The sequence below is a fragment of the Rhinolophus hipposideros genome (genome assembly GCF_964194185.1).
Source record: "Rhinolophus hipposideros genome assembly, chromosome: 3".
In the NCBI taxonomy this organism is placed as follows: domain Eukaryota; kingdom Metazoa; phylum Chordata; class Mammalia; order Chiroptera; family Rhinolophidae; genus Rhinolophus; species Rhinolophus hipposideros.
This window is the reverse complement of record NC_138049.1, coordinates 104,266,431-104,287,767: the sequence shown is the minus strand read 5'-3', so window position 1 is coordinate 104,287,767 and position 21,337 is coordinate 104,266,431. Positions and strand designations below refer to the sequence as shown.

The following is a 21,337-nucleotide window of genomic DNA, read 5'->3' as shown; positions in this document are numbered from 1 at the left end:
AAAAAAAAAAAAGAATATGTCCCAATATGGTGTCACTTGTGCTGAAAGCACATGATACCAAACCTAGATTTAATATGCAACCTACGTAAATGCAGTGCCAGCCTCTCCCAGGTGTAGAATTTTAAACCAATCAGTTTGGAATTTCCTGATCCGCACTAGTGAAGTAATCTGCCTCCTCAGACCCTCTGTATTCCCATAAAAGAAGGTGTCCTTGCCTGAAATAATCCACTCTTAACTTCTTAGTCCCACCCACTTTCTGTCTATAAAAACTTTCCATTTTGTGCAACCCCTCAGAGCGCCCATCTAGTGGCTAGGTAGGATGCTGCCCCATTCATGAACCACATAATAAAGCCAATCAGATCCCCAAATTTACTCAGTTGAATTTTGTTTTTTTTAACACAACTGACTTTGAGCAATCTATAAACTCCTGAGGGCCACTGCTAAAGATGGAAGTCAAGGCCCAGGTCCCCAGGGACCCCTGGGAGGCCCCCTGTTCCCGGTTGGAAATGAATAAAGTATGGCTTGTAAAGATTTTCTAGTCACAGTTCCTTTCCGTTTCAGGTTCCAGAACCTTTCATAAAATCTGTCACAGCAGGAATGGAGGGAGACCTGGGGAGCAAGCCTCTATTTCTGAGGCTCTGGGAACAGGGCGGAGGGACGCTTTCATGGGCCAGGTGGGGTGATGCACTGGCTGTAACAACAGTAAACCAGACATTCCTCAACAGCCACGCAGGCCTCACATCTCCCCACATCTCCCTTCGCCACATCTAGAATAGCTTCCTAATCCTGTAGCGTGTTACCTCCTCCCACCCCGGAAGAAACCTCCTCAAAAGAACCATCTGTGAATTTTCATTTTTAGTTCCCATGGCATATGTGAATTTGTGATAAGTAGGTAGATGGCTGCTGATACATTCTTGGACACACACACACACTCACACACACACACTCACACACACACACACAGTCACCCACATCTGGTGCCATGAGGCTGAAGGTGTTTTTCTCTTCTAAATCGAGCCTGACCATCCCTCCACGTAGGCAAACCACGCCATGCACACCCTCTCCTTCAGCGACTGCCACCTCTGCCTGTCATTGTTTGGGACAACTGCTCTTACCTCACCTGCCTGGAGCTGCCATGATTCCTGAATTATTTGATAATGACCAGTGTTGAGGCAGAAACAGAAGACAGGTCAGGGACTGCCATATGATCAGAGCCTGTGGGACCCACTGCCTTGCGTTGTATCTGTTTACGATGCTGTAGAGATGGTGCATGTTGGTGTTAAGGTGTGGTTCATCCACTGTCACCTAGAAACCTCTGAGCATTTCGCATACTCCCTTGTTTTCTTATCTGCCTAACTACATCTTCAAGTATCCATTTTACAGCAGGAAAAACTGAGGCATGGGAAGCTTTGGAATGCCAGATCCACAAGAGCAAGGATTTCTGCTCCTGGTGCTCACAGCTGGGGCCCCGTAGCCTGGGACAGTACCTGGCACACAGGAGGGACTCAGGAAAAATGTCTTAACAAAATGAATGAAGCTTATGGTGTATTTTGGTTTTGAAACTACTACGATCGGTATCCTCTCCCTCCTGAACCTCCTTCCTCCGCACAGGCCACCAGGACAAGCAAGGCAGCCACACTGCCCTTGGAGAGCTTCCCCTCCCATGCCTCTCGGAGCCCCTCTTCACTTCTGCAGTGGAGCGCGTAGACTCAGGAGCACGGCCTGCTGCAAAACTCAGCTCCGCCACTCTGTAGCTGGGGGCCTGGCGCCAATCTCTGAGCCTTTCTGTGCCTCTGTTTCCCCATCTCTTCACTGGAAATAACAAGAGTACCAACTTCACGGAGTTGTGGGGAGGATTGAAAGAGGTCATACAAGCGATGTGTCTGGAGCAGTGCCTTGCACGTGGCAAGTGATCAAGAAATGTTAGCTGTTAGTATTACTTTGAATTGTTTAAACTTCTTTTTTCCATTTCACTATAAAACAAAATCAGATACAGGAAACCACAGAAAATAAAGGCATAGCTTAGTGAATTTTTATAAGGCAAATGCCCTTGTAACCACCATCTGTGTCAAGAATTTGCTACGCGCCCTCCCCCACCCATCCCAAGTACAGCCCCTGGCTTCCTCCAACAGTGCCCAGTTTGGGGCTATCACAAAGAAAGCTCAGATGAACATTGGTGTACAGGTTTTTGTGTGGATGCATGCTGTCATTTTCTTGGGTAAATACCCAGGATTTGAATTGCTAGGTTGTAAAGCAGGTGTGTGTTACAACTGGTATGAAACTGTCAAACTGTTCTCCAAAATGGCTCTACCGTTTTACATTCCCATCAGCCACACATGAGAGTTCCAGTTACTCTGCATCCTTGCCAGCATTTACAATTGTCAGAGCTTTGTATAAATCATTTTTTAACCCATTTTAATAGGTATGTAGTGGTATCTAATTAAAGTTTTCATTGCATTTCCCTAGTGACCAATAATGTTAAGTATCTTTTCATGTGCCATTCATACATCTTGGTTTCTTTTCCTTTAAAAAAAAAATAATTGTGGGAATGCAGATTGGTGCAGCTGCTATGGAAGGCAGAGTGGAGGTTCCTCAAAAAAATAACAGGGGCGGCTGGATGGCTCAGTTGGTTAGAGCATGAGCTCTGAACAACAAGGTTGCCGGTTCAATTCCCTGGGATGGTGGGCTACGCTCTCTGCAACTAAGATTGAAAACAGCAACTGGACTTGGAACTGAGCTGCGCCCTCCACAGCTAGATTGAAGGACAACGACTTTGAGCTGATGGGCCCTGGAGAAACATACTGTTCCCCAATATTCCCCCATAAATTTTTTTTAAAAAATTAAGAATAGAATTACCATATGACCCAGCAATCCCTCTCCTGGGTATCTACCCCCAAAAATCTGAAAACATTTATCCATAAAGATATATGTACTCCGATGTTCATTGCAGCTTTATTTACAGTGGCCAAGACATGGAAACAACCAAAGTGTCCTTCAATAGATGATTGGATAAAGAAGATGTGGTACATATACACAATGGAATACTATTCTGCCATAAGAAAAGATGATATAGGAACATTTGTGACAACATGGATGGATCTTGAGATTATTATGCGAAATAAGTGAAATAAGTCAGACAGAAAAAGCAGAGAACCATATGATTTCACTGATATGTGGGATATAAAACTGAAAACAAGAAAAGAACAAGACAAACAAATGAGTCATAGACACAGAATAGTTTAGTGGTTACCAGAGGGTTAGGGGGTGGGGGGAGGGAGATGAAGGTAAGGGGGATCAAATATATGGTGATGGAAGGAGAACTGACTCTGGGTGGTGAACACACAATGGGATTTATAGACGATGTAATACAGAATTGTACACCTGAAATCTAGGTAACTTTACTAACAATTGTCACCCCAATAAACTTTTATTAAAAAATAGATACATGTGATACTGAAAAAAATAATTTTAGGTTTTCAATTATAGTTAACATTCAATGTTATATTAGTTTCAACTGTGCAGCATAGTGATTAGACATTTATATTGCTCATGAAGTGATGCCCACCTTATGGAATCTAGTACCCACCTGGCACCATACGTAGTTATTACAATATTGACTATATTCCCTATTCTGTACTTTACATCATCATGACTATTTTGTAACTGCCAATTTGTACTTCTTAATCCCCTCACTTTTTGCACCCAGCCCCCCAACGCCCCTCCCATCTGGAAACTATCAGCTTGTTTTCTGTATCTATGAGTTTGTTTCTGTTTTGTTTGTTTGTTCATTTTGTTTTTACATTCCACATATAAGTGAAATCGTATGGCATGTGTCTTTCTCTGTCTGACTGATTCCACTCAGCATAACTCCCTTTAGACTTATCCATGTTGTCCCAAATGGTAAGATTTCATTCTGCACAAAAGAATGAAATCTTACTATTTGGGACGACGTGGACGGACCTAGAGGGAGTTATGCTAAGTATGTGATATATACATATCATATCTTTATCCAGTTTTCTATCGATGGACACTTGGATTGCTTCCATATCTTGGCTATTGCAAATAATATTTCAGTGAACATAGGGATGCATATATCTTTTTGAATTAGTGTTTTGAATGTTTTTTCTAATAAATACCCAAAATGCTCAGTCATATAGTAGTTCTATTTTTAATTTTTTGAGAAACCTCCATACTATTTTCCATAGTGGATGCACCAATTTTCAATCCCAGCAACAGTGCCCGAGGGTTCCCTTTTCTCCACAGCCTCGTCAACACTTGCTTATTGATTTATTGATGATGGCCATTCTGACAGGAGTGAGGTGGTATCTCATTGCAGGTTTTATTTGCATTTCTCTGATGACTAGTGACATGGAGCATCTTGTCATATGTCTATTGGCCAGCTGTATGTCTTCTTTGGAGAAATGTATACTAGGTCCTCTGCTCATTTTTAAACCAGATTGCCTTTTTTATTTTTTTTTTGGTGTTACGTTGTCTGAATTCTTTTTTTTTTTCCCAAGTCAAGTTGTTGTCCTTTCAATCTTAGCTGTATAGAGTGCCGTTCAGCCTCAAGTTGTTGTCCTTTCAGTCTTAGTTGTGGAGGGCGCAGCTCAGCTCCAGGTCCAGTTGCCGTCTCTAGTTGCAGGGGGCACAGCCCACCATCCCTTGCGGGACTCGAGGAATTGAACTGGCAACTTTGTGGTTGAGAGCCCACTGGCCCATGTGGGAATTAAACCGGCAGCCTTCGGAGTTAGGAGCATGGAGCTCTAACCACCTGAGCCACCAGCCGGCCCCTGAATTCTTTATATATTTTGGATATTAACCCCTTATTGGATATGTCATTGGCAAATATCTTCTTCCATTCAGTAGGCTGTCTTTTTATTTTGTTGATGGTTTCCTTTGATGTGCAAAAACATTTTAGTTTGATGTATTCCCACTTGTGTATTTTCTCTTTTGTTTCCCTTGCCTGAGGAGACATAGCCAAAAAACTATTACTAAGAGCAATGTCAAAAAATTTACTGCCTATGTTTTCTTCCAGGAGTTTTATGGTTTGGGGTCTTACATTTAAGTATTTAATCCATTTTGAGTTCATTCTTGTATATGGTGTGAGAAGATTGCGCAGTTTCATTGTTTGCAAGTATCTGTCCAGTTTTCCCAGCACCATTTATTGAACAAATTGCTTTTATCCCACTGTATATTCTTACCTCCTCTGTCATAGATTAAATGACCATATAGGTGTGGGTTTATATTCAGGCTCTCTATTCTTTTCCATTGATCTATTTGTCTGTTTTTATGCCAGTACCATGCTGTTTTGATTATTATAGTTTTATGGTACAGTTTGATATCAGGTAGTGTGATACCCCCAATTTTGTTCTTTCTCAAGATTGCTTTGGCTATTTGAGGTCTTTTGTGGTTCCACATAAATTTTAAGATTATTTGTTCTAGTTCTGTGAAAAATGTCATTGGTATTTTGATAGAGATTGCATTGAATCTATAGATTGCTTTGGGTAATATGGATGTTTTAACGGTGTTAATTCTTCCTATTCATGAGCACAGCATATGCTTCTATTTATTTGTATCTCTTCAATTTCTTTCTTCAGTGTCTTACAATTTTCTGAGTACAGATCTTTTACCTTCTTGGTTAAATTTATTCCAAGGTATTTTTTTAATGCAATCATAAACGGGATTGTTTTCTTAATTTCTCTTTCTGACAGTTCATTATTGGTGTAGAAAAATTCAATAGATTTCTCAGTATGAATTTTGTATCCTGATACTTTACTGAATTCATTTACCAGTTTTAATAGTGTTTTGGTGGAATCTTTAGAGTTCTCTGTATACAGTATCATGTCATCTGCAAATAATGATAGTTTTACTTCTTACTTTCTGATTTGGATGCCTTTTATTTCTTTATCTTGTCTGATTGCTGTGGCTAGGACTTCCAATACTATGTTGAATAAAAGTGGTGAAAGTAGGCATCCTTGTCTTGCTCCCAATCTTAAGGAGAATGACTTTTAGCTTTTCCCTATTGAGTATGAAGTTAGCTGTGGGTTTGTGTATATGGCCTTTATTATGTTGACATATGTTCCTTCTGTTCTCACTTTGCTGAGAGTTTTTATCATAAATGGATGCTGGATTTTGTCAAATGTTTTTTCTGCATCTATTGATATGATCATATGATTTTAATTTTTCATTTTGTTTATGTGGTTTAGCACATTAACTGATTTGTAGATATTGAACCAATATTGCAACCCAGAAGTAAATCACACTTATCATGGCGTATGATCTTTTTAATGTATTGCTGAATTCAATTTGCTAATATTTTGTTGAGGATTTTTACATCTATGTTCATCAGGGATACCAACCTATAATTTTCTTTTTTCTTTTTTTTGTAATATGTTTATCTGGTTTTGGAATCAGGGTAGTGGTGGCCTTGTAAAATGAGATTGGGAGATTTCCCTCCTTTTGAATTTTTAAATTCTTCTTTGAATATTTGGTAAAATTCACCTGTGAAGCCATTTGGTCCAGGACTTTTGTTTATTGGAAGTTTTTGATTACTGATTAGATTTCATTAGTAGTATTTAGTTAGTTCAGATTTTTTGTTTGTTCTTGATACAGTTTTGGAAGACTGCATGTTTCTAGGAATTTATCCATTTCTTCCAGTTGTCCAATTTGTTGGCATATAATTGTTCATAATATTTTCTTGTTATCCTTTGGATTTGGTGTCAGTTGTCACTTCTCCTCTTTCATTTCTGATTTTACTTATTTGGGTCTTCTCTCTTTTTCTCCTGATGAGTCTGGTTAATGGTTTATAATTGTGTTTACCTTTTCAAAGAATCAGCTCTTGGTTTAACTGATCTTTCATATTGATTTTTTAGACTCTATTTCATTGATTTCTGCTCTGATCTTTATTATTTCCTTCCTTCTACTCATGTTAGGCTTCATTTGCTCTTCTTTTCCTAGTTCCTTTAAGTGTAGGATTAGATTGTTTATTTGAATTTGTTTTGGTGTTGTTTCTTGAGATAGATCTGTAGTGCTATGAATGTCCCTTTTTAGGACTGCTTTTGCTGTGTCCCATAGATTTGGGGTCATTGTGTTTCCATTTTCATTTGTCTCAAAGTAGCTTTTGATTTCTTCTTTGATCTTGTTGTTGACCCATTCATCGTTTAGTAGCATGTTATTTAACCTCCATGCGTTTGTGTGTTTTTCAGTGTTTTCCTTGTAACTGATTTCTAGTTTCATGCCATTGCGGTCAGAGAAAACGCTTGATATTTTTTATTTCAGTCTTCTGACATTTATTGAGACATATGGTCTATCTTAGAAAATGTTCCATGTACATTTGAAAAGAATGTATATTCTGTTGCTTTGGGGTGAAATGCTCTAAAAATATAAATTAAATCCATCTGGCCTAGTATGTAATTTAAGGCCACTGTTTCCTTGTTGATTTTCTGTCTGAAAGATCTGTCCATTGGTGTCAATGGGGTGTTAAAGTCCCCTATTATGATTGTATTACTGTCGATCTCTGCCTTTATGTTGGTCAATATTTGCTTTGTATATTTACCTAAATATACCTATGTTGCATGTATAAATGTTTACAAGGGTTATATCCTTGTTGGATCGATTCCTTTATCATTATGTAATTTCCTTCTTTGTCTCTTATTATAGGTTTTATTTTAAAGTCTATTTTGTCTGATATTAGCATTGCTACCCCAGATTTTTTGTTTATTTGCTTCTGTTCACATTAAATATATTTTTCCATCCCTTTATTTTCAGTCTGTGTGTGTCTTTCAATCTGAAGTGGGTCTCTTGTAGAAAGCATATGTATGGGTCTTGTTTTCTTATCCATTCAGCTACCCTATGTCTTTTTTTTGGGGGGGGAAAGGGGAACAGGGGAACAGTGTGTACTGCCAGGACCATTTTTTTCCAAGTCAAGTTGTTGTCCTTTCAATCTTAGTTGTGGAGAGTGCTGTTCAGCTTCAAGTTGTTGTCCTTTCAGTCCTAGTTGTGGAGGGCGCAGCTCAGCTCCAGGTCCAGTTGCTGTTGCTAGTTACAGGGGGCACAGCCCACCATCCCTTGCGGGAGCCGAACCGGCAACCTTGTGGTTGAGAGCCCACTGGCCTATGTGGGAATCAAACCGGCAGCTTTCGGAGTTAGGAGCATGGAGCTCTAACCGCCTGAGCCACCAGGTTGGTCCCTACCCTATGTCTTTTGATTGGAGCATTTAATCAATTTACATTTAAAGTGATCATTGATAGATTCATACTTATTGCCATTTTATTATTCATATTTATGTTTCCCCCCCTTCTTCTTCTTAAAGAAGTCCCTTTAATATTTTTTTCTGGTGGTTTATGTTTTTAATTAATCCATATACAATTACGTGTCTTCTGTTTTGTTGAAACAATAGGTCAGACAACATTTGCCACAATAATGTCTGTCAAAGTGGCTGGCCATAAAAACTCCAGCACCACATTCATCTGAAGGGCTCTCCCAATGAAGGTGACTGATTTTGCCATCCTCATTCATGTTATAGTGTTTTAGGACAGCCAGCTTAACCTTCTTGCTCTTATGCTTATTCTTCTTGGGAGTGGTGTAAGACTTCTTCCTTTTCTTAGCACCACCATGAAGTCTCTACACAAGATGAAGAGTGGACTCCTTTTGAATGTTGTAGTCAGACAAAGTATGTCCATCTTCCAGTTTCTTGCCAGCAAAGCTCAGTTTTTGTTCATCAGGAGGAATTGCTTCCTTATCCTGGGTCTTGGTCTTTACATTTTTCTATTGTATCCAAGGGTTCAACCTTGAGAGTGATGGTTTTTCCAGTAAGGGTTTTCACGAAAATCTGTATCTTAGCAGTGGTTCCACCATTAATGGTGGATCAGAAACGCCATTTAACATTTCTTGTAATACTGTTTTGATGGTGATGAACTCCTTTAGCTTTTTCTTGTCTGGGAAGCTCTTTATCTCTCCTTCGATTTTAAATGATAGCTTTGCTGGGTAGAGAAGTCTTGGTTGTAGGTCCTTGCTTTTTATTGCTTTGACTATTTCATGCCAATCCCTTCTTCTTCTTTTTTTTAAGTATTTTTTTTTTTTTAATTTGGGGAAGGGGAACAGGACTTTATTGGGGAACAGTGTGTACTGCCAGGACTTTTATCCAAGTCAAGTTATTGTTCTTTCAATCTTAGTTGTGGAGGGCGCAGCTCAGCTCCAGGTCCAGTAGCTGTTTTCAATCTTAGTTGCAGGAGGCACAGCCCACCATCCCTTGCGGGAGTCGAACCGGCAACCTTGTGGTTGAGAGCCCACACGCCAAGCAACTGAGCCATCTGGTACTGGCCCATGTGGGAATCGAACCGGCAGCCTTTGGCATTAGGAACACGGAGCTCCAACCGCCTGAACCACCGGGCTAGCCCGCCAATCGCTTCTTGCTGCAAAGTTTCTGTTAAGAAATTAGCTGACAATATTGTGGGAGCTCCCTTGTAAGTAACTATTTGCCTTTCTCCTGCTGCTTTTAGGATTCTCTCTTTGTCTTTAAACTTTGCCATTTTAATATGTCTTGGTGTGAGCCTGTTTGGCTTCATCTTGTTTGGGACTCTCTGCCCTTCCTGGACTTGTATGTCTATTTCCTTCATCAGGTTAGAAAAGTTTCCAGTCATTATTTCTTCAAATAGGTTGTCAATCCCTTGCTTTCTTTCTTCTTCTCTGGTTTCCCTATGATGTGAATGTTTTTATGCTTGATGTTCCAAAGCTCTCCTAAACTATCTTGTACTTTAAAATTATTTTCTCTTTTTACTGTTCAGATTGGATGTTTCTGCTACCTTGTCTTCCAAATTGCTGATTTGATCCTCTGTTTCATTTGGTCTGCTGGTGATTCCTTCTATTGCATTCTTCACTTCAATTTCAATTGTATTCTTCATTTGTGATTTGTTCTTTTTTATGGTTTCTGTGTCCTTCTTATGCCTACTATGTCTTTGTTGAAGTTCTCACTGAGTTCCTTAAGCTTTCTTATAACCAGTGTTTTGAACTCGGTCTCCGGTAGGTTGTTTGCCTCCATTTCATTAGTTTTCATTTAATTCTTTTTCTGAAGTTTTCTCCTGTTCTTTCATTTGAGACATATTTCTTGCTTTTAAAATTTTTTTTAAATTGGGAAACAGTGTGTTTTTCCAGGACCCATCAGCTCCAAGTCATTGTCCTTCAACCTCGTTGTGGAGGGCGCAGCTTAGCTCCAAGTCCAGTCGCTGTTTTCAATCTTAGTTGCAGGGGTCACAGCCCACCATCCCATGAGGGACTTGCACCAGCAACCTTGCTGTTAACAGCTTGTGCGCTAACCAACTGAGCCATCTGGCCACGATTCTGGCAGTTCAGTGGCAGCTTGTTGCCTTCAGGCTAGTTGTGGAGGGTGCAGCCCACCGGCCCATGTGGGAATCGAACTGCTGCCAACAGCTTGTGCTCCAACCAACTGAGCCATCCAACCGCCCTAGGATACATCTTTGTTTCCTCATTTTGGTTGCCTCTTTGTGTTTGTTTCTATGTATTCGGTAGATCTGTGTCTCCCAGTCTTGGCAGGGTGGCCTTATGTAGGAGGTACCCTATGTGGCTCAGTGGCACTGTCTCCCTGGTCACGTGTGCTGGGTGCTCAAGGAGTGTCCCTTGTGTGCCCTTGTGTGCGCCCTCCTGTTGTAGTTGAGCCTTGATTGCTATTGGCATGTCAGTGAGTGGGATTCACCCTCAGGCTGACTGGCTGTGGGATTTGGGCACGTCCACAATTTACAGGCTGCTGTGTGGTGGGTTTCCCTGTGGAGCAGGATTAGCTCCAGTGGGCCCTGGTGCCCTTTGGGTGTGCTGCCTTTGGGGCTAATAGGGTGGTGCTCTGCTGTGGTCTGAAGCCAACCTCCAGGTATGTTGGTTCTGGGACCTCTTGGAAGGGGCTCTGGTGCAGACCCAGGTCAGCCACTGCCACTGGTTGCAGACTATCTGGTAGGAGATACAAAGCAATCTTAGGTTGGTTGCTCTGTTTGTTGGACCTGGAGGCATGTGGGAGATCCCACACTGTGAGCCGAGGACTTCTGCCACCAGTACCAGGCCTAGGGTAGCTCTGCAAAAAGCCCAGGACACCCCGAGGCCTGCGGCTGCCTGCCGGCTCTCATAAGGCTCAGCCGCTGATAAAGCCTCATATGGTATGCGAGTTGCGTAAGGAGGGGTCTCAGTTTGGGATGGGTGGTATTCACCAGGTTAATGTAGATTCTGGTTTGGTGTCAGCCTGGACATACTCAGCAAAAGTCTCAGAGCACACTGAGGCTAGCTTGTGCCCACCTGGGACCTGCAAACCCCTGAGAGTTGTCCAAGAAAGAGTGCAATGCTGGTGGGTCTGGCTGCTGGCCAAGAATGTGCCTCTGGCATTGTGCGAATTGGACAAGGTTGGGTCCCAGGGAGTCACCAGGTTAGAGTGAGTGGAGCTCACGAGGCCAATGCAGATTCAGATTTGGCCATGTAGGAGAAGGCTCAACACGAGAAAGATGGTGCCCACCTGTCAGTTGCATAGGAGGATGATTCTATACAGGGAAAATGGGGACTGTCCCTCCAGTCCTCACCCTAAAGCCACGCAACTGTGTCTCCCTGTGTGTCTCTGACTCCTCCTGAGTAACGGTCCCTCTGCTGCAGCCCAGGGTGAGTGCCTGTGAGTGTCTGTGCATGGGAGCTTTAAGATCTTTAAGTCTGGGCTTCCCACAGCCTTCCTTCTCACTTGGATGGTCAGAATCCTCACTGTTTTTCACAGCTAGATGTTGTCATACTCCAGGCGGGGGAGCCCAGTGTGGGGCTGGGGTCCCTTGCTCCTCTGGGGGGTACTTCCACAGCTGAGATATCCCTCCTGATTCTCAACTGCCACATGCAGATGTGGGACTGGCCTCCTTCACGTCCCTGATCCTCCTGCCAGTCTTGACGTGGCTTCTTTATATCCTTAGTTATAGGACTTCTGTTTACCTAGACTTCAGATGGCTCTCCAGGTTGATTGTTCTATAATTTAGTTGTAATTTTAATGTGGTCATGGGAGGGAGAAAGCACAGTGTTTATCTGCTCTGCCATCTTGGCTCTTTTGCCGATACCCCTTTTTTTAAAAGATCTTTTCAAATCTTTTGCCCACTTTAAAACTTTTAAGGTTGTAAGCATATCCTTCTATGTTTTCCTTTAGAAGTATTTTAGTTTTAACTTTTACACTTACATATATGATCCATTTCAAATTAAATTTTGTATATGGTGTAAGTTAAGAATTGAGATTATTTTTGTTTCAAATGGATATATATTCTCCCAGTATCATCTGTTGAAAAGATTATCCTTTCCACATTGAATTACCTTGGCACCCTTGTTGAAAATCAATAGGCCATAAATTTGTGGGTCTACTTCTGGACTCTCTTCCATTCCATCCTTATACTAATATCATACTTTCTTGATATTGTAGCTTTGTGGATAGTCTTGATATCAGGTAGTGTAAGTCTTCTAACTTTCTTTTTTCTTTTTTCTTTTTTTTTTTTGAGCTTTAAAAAATTGCCTTTATTCGGAATCATAAGTTTTTTTTTAATCTTACCATTATGAAAGTTTAAAAAAATATAGCACTCAGTGCAATGAAATACTACATTTAATTATTCAAACACTTAAGGCAGATTTCTCACAGTTTACATGTGAGAACTTAGCATGATCCAAACTCAAATATCCATTTCTCGTATCTTTCAATGTCTGCAGCAGATACTGACTTAGAAACCTTTTTTAAAGCCATTTCAAAATCCTCCATAGTTGTAGGCATGTGCATTTCTTCTCTTGAAAGATTTCGGATTTCTTCTGGGGTCAAACCTTCAATACGCCTTCTCATTGCCATCAAGGACGCATCCCTGCACATGTTGGTAATGTCTGCACCTGAGTAACCTTCCATGTTTTCTTCTATACTTGCAAGGTCAACATCATCGGCCAATTCCAGCTCACGGAGACTAATTCGTAGTAGCTCCTCCCTGCCTTTTGCTGATGGTAATGGAATGTAGATTCTTTTCTCAAGACGTCATCTTAGAGCCTCATCAATATCCCAGGGAAAATTAGTGGCTGCCAGAACCATAACCATTTTGGACGGGTCATCATTTTCAGAAGCACCTCCAACACCATCCATCTGAACCAGCAGCTCGGCTTTCACCCTTCTGCTTGCTTCGTGCTCTTCAGAAGTCCCTCTGCGACTACAAATGGAATCAATCTCATCAATAAATATGGTGGCTGGAGAATAAAATCGAGCCATTTCGAACAGAAGACGAACAAGCTTCTCCGACTCTCCTCTGTATTTGGAAGTGAGCGTTGATGAAGAGACATTGAAGAATGTTGTCTTGCATTCTGTAGCTACTGCTTTAGCAAGGAGGGTCTTTCCCGTGCCTGGCGGGCCAACCATCAACACTCCTTACCATGGAAAGGAGTGCCCTTAAAGAACTCTGGCATCCACATTGGTAACACCACAGCTTCCTTAAGCAACTTCTTAGCTTCTACCAAATCAGCGATATCATCCCATCGAACATTGGGATTCTGAGAAATTATATCTCTCTCCAAAGCTTCTACTAAGTCTTTATCATATCCAGTACTATCAAATTTATTTGTCTCTGGTTCTGTCACTGCGGCAGGTGATTTGCTCTTTTCCTCTCTTCCTTTATTCTGTTCTTTCTTTTCTCGACAACGAACAGCTTTCCCTCTGTCATTGTGAAGATTGTGTGCAGATGGACGGTGAACTCTGACAGTTGTACTTGGACGGTTACTGTGTGGTTTAGGGTCACTGTTTTGAGAAGACTGGCGTTTTCTAGGACCTGGTGAGGGTCTTCGTTCAACAGGTACAGGCAAGGACCAGACTTCTCCCTCAGAAGCAGGAAGCTCATGCTGTGCAGCTTTCAATGGAGTGCTGTCTAATTTAAAGCTCTCTAGGGTTTTCATGATATCCTTAACATGTTTAGCTTCCACATTTGTTTCCTGCCAAACCTGTTGCCATTTCTGTTGGAGGTACGTATCTTTGACTGAGTATAGATACTTGTTCATTTGGTCAAGAACTCCCTGATAATACACCATCGCGGAGTCATAGTTTCCCAGCAACGCATGGGAGCCAATTTTACATTCTCACTAATCATAAGAAGACTCATGCTCAAGTGTAAGCAAGAATTTGAAGGCAAACCCGCCAGGGTCACTTCCGGTGCCGGGGGTGGCCTCGGCGACTCCGGCGCACGCGGGGCGACGCCCCGGGAGCCTCTTTTTTCTTTTTTTAAAGATTCTATTGGGGAAGGAGAACAGAACTTTTATTGGGGAACAGTGTGTACTTCCAGGACTTTTTTCCAAGTCAAGTTGTTGTCTTTTCAGTCTTAGTTGTGGAGGGCGCAGCTCAGCTCCAGGTCCAGTTGCCGTTGCTAGTTGCAGGGGGCACAGCCCACCATCCCTTGTGGGAGTGGAACCGGCAACCTTGTGGTTGAGAGGACGTGCTCCAACCAACTGAGTCATCCGGGAGGCAGCTCAGCTCAAGGTGCCATGTTCAATCTTAGTTGCAGGGGGCAGAGCCCACCATCCCTTGCGGGACTCGAGGAATTGAACTGGCAACCTTGTGGTTGAGAACCCACTGGCCCATGTGGGAATCGAACCAGCAGCCTTTGGAGTTAGGAGAACGGATCTCCAACCGCCTGAGCCACTGGGCCGGCCCATCTTCTAACTTTCTTATTCTTCTTTAAAAAAATGATTTTGGCTTGCTCATTAAAAATTTTTTATATGTAAATGTGATAAAAGACAAGGAAAGGCTTACAAACTGAAGGAGATTGAGGAGAAATAACAATTAAAAGCAATGTGGGATTGTAGACTAGATCCTGGAATCATAAAGGAGACATTATTGAAAAATTCATAAAATTAAAGTAAGGTCTGCATTTTAATTAATAATATTGTACCAATGTCAATTTCCCATTCTTGGTTATGTAGATATTAATATTATGGGAAGCAATGTGAAGGATATAAGAAAATTCTATGTACTATTCTTGCAACTTTTCTCTAAATCTAAAATTAGTTCAAAATAAGAAGTTTTTAAAAATGTACAAATATTGATTGTAACAAAAGTACCACTCTGGTATGAAATATTGATAGTGAAAGAGGCTGGGAAGAGAAGGGCAGTAGATATATACAAACTCTACTTTCTGCTCAATTTTGCTGTAAACCTAAACTAAGGTCTATTAGAAAGAAAATAAGAAAAGAAAAGGTTCAAATAAAAAAGAATGAGATAAGATTATGATAAGATATGTCTTATTATTTTTTTTTTAGATTTTTTCCACCAATGATTTTATTGTGGTAAAATACACATAAAATTTTCTATCTTACCCACTGTTAAGTGTTCAGTAAGTACATTCACATTGTTGTGCAACCATCACCACCATCCATCTGCAGAACTTTTTTTCATCTTACAAAACTGAAACACTATACCCGTTAAACACTAATTCCCCATTTCCCCCATCCCCAGCCCCTGGCAACCACTTTCTGTCTTTGTGTTTTTGACTACTCTAAGTACCTCATGTGTGTAAAATAATACAGTATTTGTCTTCCTGTGACTGGTTTATTTCACTTAGCATAATATCCTCAAGGCTTATAAATGTTGTAGCACACATACAAACAAGGCACAAATGAAAAAAATGAGATAGGCGGAAAATCTTGACATGTCTTTTAAGTCTCTTTTAATCTACTGAGTCTTCCTCTATGTTGGTTTTTCTACGCTGTGTAACAAATTATCCCAAATTGAGTGGGTTAAAATAACACACATGTATTATCTCACAGCTACCGTGGGTAAAACGCTGGGCACAGCTGAGCTGGGTCCTCTGCTCAGGGCCTCACAGGCTGTGGTTAGGTGTTGGGTGGGCTGCTTTCTCATCTGGAGGCTTGACTGGGGAAGAATCCATTTCTAAGCTCATTGAGGTTGTTGGCAGATCTCATTTCTATGTGGTTGCATAACTGAGGGCCCCAGATGTTTGCTGGCTGATGGTCAAGGCCACCCATAGGTTCTCAAAACTGCCTGAAATTTCTTGCCCTCTCCATTGGCTGTGGACAGCATGGCTGTTTTCTTATTTAAGACTAGTAGGAGAGTTTCTCCCTCCAGTCTGTTAAGATGGAGTCTTCTATAACAAAACACAGACATGGGAGTGACATCCCATCACCTTTGCCATATTCTATTGGCTAGGAGCAAAACACAGGTCACACCCACATTCAAAAGGAAGGGATTATACAAGGGCAGACTCATTGAGGGTCACTTATGGTGTGTTGGCCACACTCTCCACTTCTTTTTCTCTTTACAAGTCTTTGAAATATCTGGGCTGTTTGACCTGTGGTTTCCTGCAGTCTGGACTTTCCTGATGGGACACACACTACAATTCAACATGTTCCTCTGCCTCCTGTGTTTCTGGCAAACTGGCAGCTGGACCCAGAGGATGATTGGACTCAGGAAGAATCCCTTTGGGAACATTTCAGGATGTGGCATGGTCATCTCTCAGGAGGCACATGATGTCTAGCTGTATCTCTGTTTGTGATATTAGTAGCCATTGATGGTCAGCACCTACATCAGTTAAATCACAGCAGGTAGCAAAATGAAAATGTTCTATTTCTACTATTTCATTTGTCAGTTGCAATATTTTTATAGAGATGCTTCCCCTCTCTATAGCTAGGTTACTCTGTGGTATATAGTTCATAAACTATAAATAATTTTTTGATTCATTTCTTTCGGTCATCAATTTCCAAGATAATAATAAATTGGTTTCCTATCAAAGTGACCAATTATTTTTTAATAGTGTTATGAACCCATGCATTTAAACATGTTTGATTAATTTGAGTCTATTGCAATTCTTATTCTTATTAAAGTTCCTATGGTCCAGTGGGAGCCTCTTCAAACTGGCTCCTGAGTCCTTCTGACATGATCTTGTTAGTCTCTGAGAGCTTCCTGCTAGCTGGCATGTCCTGGGGATCCAGGCTCTTCTTTTACCTTGTGCCTTCCTGCTCCATACTTGAAACGAGGCAGGTCTCCAAGAAGCCCTGGTTTCTTTTTGTAGGCAATGATATTTCAAGGCCACAGTCAGGGCTGTAGGGATGCTCATTGCTGTTGGGTTGATCACTGTTTCTAGTCTTTCTGGTGGACAGAACTAGGAAATACATATGTACATATATTTTGTGAGCTCATCTGACATGAGGAAAAAAGGGGGTTGTTGGAGCTGAGAGGTAATAAATTCAAAACTGGCACATCCACTCTTTCCCAACCCTTCTCTTTTCTTCTTTTCTGCCGTCCCTAGTCTGTCGCTCGATTTTGTTCTGCAACCAGCAGTTTCTCCCCGTGTGGGCTCCTGTCCCCACAGGGTAGGGGGCCTTGGCAGGTCTCTTTCAAGAGTTTATAGGAGTTAGACTGTTCCAGCCCCATCAGGCCGCTGCACTAGCCACAGTGCAGCGTTGGCTGCTGATTGGTCACCATGCTTTCCCATGAATATCTGTGGCTTATTTTGGGGTCCTCCTATTTTTTAGGTCAGCAGATGCTATCCCTGCTGCTTCCCTCTGCTACCTCAGGCAAAAAGCACAGGGCAGCGGGGAGAGAGGGGGGTGGAAGGGAAAGAGGAAGTAAGGGAAAACAAAGGAGGGAGGAGATGAGATCTTTCTTCAGAAAAGATGCAGCTACCAGACCGGCCAGAACTTGATTTTGGTATCCCATAGCAGACCCAGGACACCAGTTGTAATGAATTATAATATTATTAGCACTACAGGGAGGGGAAATCTCCACTTCCTGTGTTACCATGACAGTTCCGACAGGGGCCAAATAAGGGGGGAAATCCCTCCTCCCAACTGGAAGGAGTGGTCAGCAAAGACCCCCCTGGGAACTTCTATGACACCACCTCTAAGTCTTAACTATTTTGCGCTCTCATTTTGAAAATAATGTGTTCCCCCAGCCTGCCCACTGCCACCACCCTGGGAGTGCACTGTCCTACCCTCTTTCTTTCAGTAAATTCATGGCTTGCTCAGCTTCTTTGGTGCACCTTGGAATTCTTTCCTGTGGCATAACCAAGAACCCGTTTTCCAGCAACAGCTCTACCTCTTCCCCCACAGATGCAAGGCTTGTAGCTGTCCACAGTTTGTCCCCATCCACTCATACTTTAGACAGCTAGAGTCACTTACTCTGTTGGTGCCTGGGCTAGGCGGGAATGTCCAAAAGGACTCACTGGGCATTTCCTCACTGGGCCTGGTGGCTCACATTCAGTCATCTAAGCTTTAAAGTGTGGTGGCTTTCCAGAGAGAATGAAAGCAGGGGCTAGTAGGTCTGAAGGTCACTCCTACTGCATTCTGTTGGTCAAAACAAGTCACAGACCCGCCCAGAGTCAAGTGGGGGGAGGACAGACTCCACCTGTGATGGGAGGAGCTGCAGGTAGGTACAGGGAGCGAGATGGATGAAGCCATCTTTGGAGATCCCAACAAGGGTTTGTCTGACCCAAAGCCCAAGTAGGTACCATTTCCCACCCTTAGGAAACTCGCTGGGGCCTATGGAAGCCTACTTCAGTTCCTGTCACTAAGAGGTAGAGGGGACGGAAAGGATGGGTGACTCCTGGTCTCCAGGGTGTCCAACCCAGTACGTAGTTTCCTCCGGGGACTCTGGGGAGCCTGGGGATTGGGGTGGGGGTGGGGTTGTGGAAAGGAAAGGAATTAGCTCTCATTTTCCCTCCCCACCCCATCACTTGCAGGCCCCCTGATGGCTGGCAGGACATATGGCCCTGCCAGTGGTAAGTCAAACCGGGAGCCCTGCCAGGGAGGGCCAGATGGAGCAGGAGGAAGGCACAAATCAGTCTCCATGGCCAGCGCCATAAATAACACTCCTGGGTGTGGGTGGCAGCTCTGCAGGCCCATTTCACCAGCCTTGGAATATCCAGGCTATGCCCCCTCCCTCGCCGCTGGCCTGTAAGTCTTAATCGAGCTGCCTGGCACAATAGCTCCTTGCAGCCTGCAGGGGAGGACAGCTGAAGGGAAAGATAGATAATTTGACGAATCAGGCACACTCTAAAAGTCATTATTTTGTTGCTACCTTGCTGTTTCTCCGAGCTCGGGGCTGAGCCTCCTGGCTGAGTGTGAGGACAGGACACCTTCTGATGTACAAAAGGGCAGGTCAAATTTTTCCCTTCTGATGCCTCAGCTTTTTTTCTGGGGCTGGCTGATGCCATATGGCAGTTCCACTTCCTCTGCAATAGAAGTGAATTTTCCTAAATTGGAGAGCTGGCCCTCAGCCTTTCCAAAGGTCTTTTGTGTCTGATTCTCTTGCCTCAAGGTGATTTGACTTTCTGCCTCTGGTCAAATTCCACATGCTGAATCTTTCATCCTCAAGAAGCAGAAGTGGAGTTTCACCTGTCAGAAATCACCACATATCTTGGCTGTGAGGCTCCCGGTGAGCCACGGAGCCAGGAGGGGCAGAGAGTGCAAAGACAGCTGAGCTCGAGCCCGTGAGCTGCCGCTGTCATCTCCTGGGGCTGTTCCTCCCATGCTTGGTGTCATGGAGTTTTTTTGAATCGTGCAACATCTTAGAGCGATTCTCAGAATGTAGCCCAGGTGCCGTCTGGCAATCACCTGGGGAGCTTTAAACAATGTCAGGTTCCAAATCAAAACCATGAGATACTGTCCCACACCTATTAGGATGGCTACTATCCAAAAAACAGAAAACAACACGTGTTGGTGAGGATGTGGAGAAACTGGAACCCTGTGCGCTGTTGGACGGAATATCAATTGGTGCAGCCACTTGGGAAAACTGTTTGGAGGTTCCTCAAAAATTAAAAACAGAACTATTATATGACCCAGCAACCCCAGTTCTGGGGTATGTACTCCTAAGAACTGAAAGCAGAGTTTCCAAGAGATATTTGCATACTCACTACAGTCATGCGCCATCTAACAACAGGGATGCGTGTGGAGAAATTCATCCATAGGCCATGTGGTCACTGTGGGAACATCACAGAGTGCACTGACACAAACCTGATGGCACGGCCTCCTACACACCTCCTACACACCTCCTACACACCTCCTACACACCTCCTATACAGCCTAGCTCATTGCTCCTCGGCTACAAGCCTCTACAACCCGTGACTGTACAAAACAAGTCAAGGTTAAATCAAGCGAAAATGACGCAGTCAGGAGACACGGAAACGTGAGAGGCTGCTGCCAGTGTAACACAGCGTACTGGTTTACAGCAGACTTTTCTAAAATAATGATAGAAAGTATAGTGCAGCGAATACTCACACCAGGAACATACCCAGTTATTATCAAGTATTGTGTACTGTACATAATTGTATCTGCTGTAGTTTTATACTGTAACTGGAGACACAGGAGGTGTGTTTACACCAGCAACACCATGAACACGTGAGGAATGTGTCGCGCTATGATGTTGCAGTGGCTATGACGTCACTAGGCAATGGGAATTTTTCAGCTCCATTATAATCTATGGGACTGCTGTCATGTGCCATTATGTGGCATGTGACTATATTCACAATAGCCACGCGGCAGAAGCAAATCAAGTGTCTGTCCTCAAACGAATGCATAGAGAAAACGTGGCATACGTGTATACACGCAATGGAATATTATTCAGCCTTAAAAAGGACATTCTGTCACAGGCTACAACGCGGATGAAGCTCGAGGACATACGAAGTGAAAGCCACAGGATCGATACTGTATGATTCCACTTACATGAAGTACCTGAGATAGTCGAAATTATAGAAACAGGAAGTAGAAAGGCGGTTGGTTGCCAAGGGCTGGGGGCTGGGGAAATTAGTGTTTCATGGGTACAGAGTTTCAGTTTTGAAGACGCAAAAGTCCTAGAGATCTGACAGCAGATCTGTCGCACAACAATGGAACTGTGCTTAACACTACTGTGCACTTAAAAATAGTTAAGATGATGAATTTAATGTTATGTGTGTGTGTGTGTGTGTGTGTTTTAACCACAAGTTAAAAAAGAGGAGCTTACTTCCATTTGGAATGCCAACAATTAACAAAAACAGAGGCAGTTTCCTGCGCTTTGCCAGACCTCCAGGTTCACATCCCTACAGAAGGGGCTCGGGAAGCCGCCTTTTAAACAAGTCGCAGGTAATTCTTAGCCCAATAACATCTCTTGTCTGAGATGTCATGATTAAGAAAACAGGATCTGAAACCAAACTACTTGGCAACCAAAGTGACCCTAGAAAAACAACTGTCCTCTCTGTGCCTTAGTTTGCTCATCTGTATGATGGGGATGGTAATTGTGCCCACTCACGGATGGGAGTATTGTAAGGATTGAATTACTTAAAAATCAAAAGCATTTGGTATTATGATGATC

General features: G+C 42.7%; 2 pseudogenes across 2 annotated transcripts; both read right to left on the bottom strand.

The window, feature by feature from the left end:
* Nucleotides 1-8,367: 8,367 nt before the first annotated feature.
* LOC308494668 (ubiquitin-ribosomal protein eS31 fusion protein-like) lies at nt 8,368-11,385 on the bottom strand (annotated as a pseudogene). The gene is made up of 2 exons: nt 11,299-11,385; nt 8,368-8,836 (listed from the first exon to the last, which is right to left on the bottom strand). The product of its transcript is annotated as a ubiquitin-ribosomal protein eS31 fusion protein-like (transcript).
* A 1,285-nt stretch (nt 11,386-12,670) lies between these two features.
* On the bottom strand, nt 12,671-14,141 carry LOC308495212 (katanin p60 ATPase-containing subunit A1-like; annotated as a pseudogene). Its single transcript has one exon. The product of its transcript is annotated as a katanin p60 ATPase-containing subunit A1-like (transcript).
* Between the last annotated feature and the right edge of the window lie 7,196 nt (nt 14,142-21,337).